Source organism: Mustela lutreola, chromosome 4 (genome assembly GCF_030435805.1).
Source record: "Mustela lutreola isolate mMusLut2 chromosome 4, mMusLut2.pri, whole genome shotgun sequence".
NCBI lineage: Eukaryota > Metazoa > Chordata > Mammalia > Carnivora > Mustelidae > Mustela > Mustela lutreola.
In genome coordinates, this window is record NC_081293.1 from 92,142,558 (window position 1) to 92,143,770 (window position 1,213).

A 1,213-nucleotide genomic window follows, 5' to 3' on the forward strand; every position below is an offset into this window, starting at 1 on the left:
TATGGTCTCATATAAATTTTAGGATTCTTTACTTACTTCTGTAAAAACACAATATTGGATTTTTTAAAAGATTATTTATTTATTTATTTCACAGAGAGAGATGACAAGCAGGCAGAGAGGCAGGCAGAGAGAGAAGAGGTAGCAGCTTCCTGCTGAGCAGAGAGGCTGATGCGGGGCTCGATCCAAGGATCCTGGGATCATGACCTGAGCCGAAGGCAGCGGCTTAACCCACTGAGCCACCCATGTGCCCCTAACATTGGATTTATGATAGGAATTGAATTTACAGATGGTTTTCGGTAGTATGGACATTTTAACAATGTTAATTCTTACCATTCATAAATATGAGCTATCTTTCCATTTGTGTCTCCTTCAATTTCTTTATCAATGTCATAGATTATGGGGTACAGATCTTTCATCATCTTAGTTAAATCTTATCCTAAGTGTGAATGATGCTAGTGTGAATTAGATTGTTTTCTTTATTTTTTCAGATAGTTCATCATTAGAGTGTTAAAATGCTCCTGTCTTGTGCTTACTTTGGCAGCACATATACTAAAATTGGAATGATGCAGAGAAGATTAGCATGATCACTGAGCAAGGATGACATGAAAAACTATTAAAAAAACGAAACAAAACAAAATTCTTGTCTTTTATATATTTATCTTGTATTTGGCATCTTTCCTAAATTTGTTTATTCAAAATTTTTATGAATTTTTTAGGATTTTTTTACATGTAAGTTCATGTTATCCAAAAAAAGAAAATTTTACTTCTTCCTTTTTTTTTTTGAGTCTTTTATTTCTTTGTGTTCCTTGTTTCTCTGGCTAGGACATCCAGTACTATGTCAAATGAGAGTAGTGAAAGTGGACACACTTGTCTTTTTTCTGATCTTTAAGGGGAAAACTTTCAAACTTTTTTGATTGAATATGAGATTAGCTCTGGGCTTGCAATATGTGTTTTTTCTTTAATGGATTTTTTAAATTATTTTTAAAAAATTTTTATAAACATATAATGTGTTTTTATCCCTAGGGGTACAGGTCTGTGAATCACCAGGTTTACACATTTCACAGCACTCACCATCACTCACCATAGCACCTGCCCTCCCCAATGTCAATACCCCCACCATCCTCTCCCAACACCCCTCCCCCCAGCAACCCTCAGTCTCTTTTGTGAGATTCAGTCTTTTATGGTTTGTCTCCCTCCCAATCCCATCTTCTTT

The 1,213-nt window shown here is 35.2% G+C and overlaps 1 pseudogene; it reads left to right on the forward strand.

Annotated features, from left to right (window-relative positions):
- Positions 1-525: 525 nt before the first annotated feature.
- LOC131830954 (U6 spliceosomal RNA) lies at positions 526-642 on the forward strand (annotated as a pseudogene).
- The last annotated feature ends 571 nt before the right edge of the window (positions 643-1,213 follow it).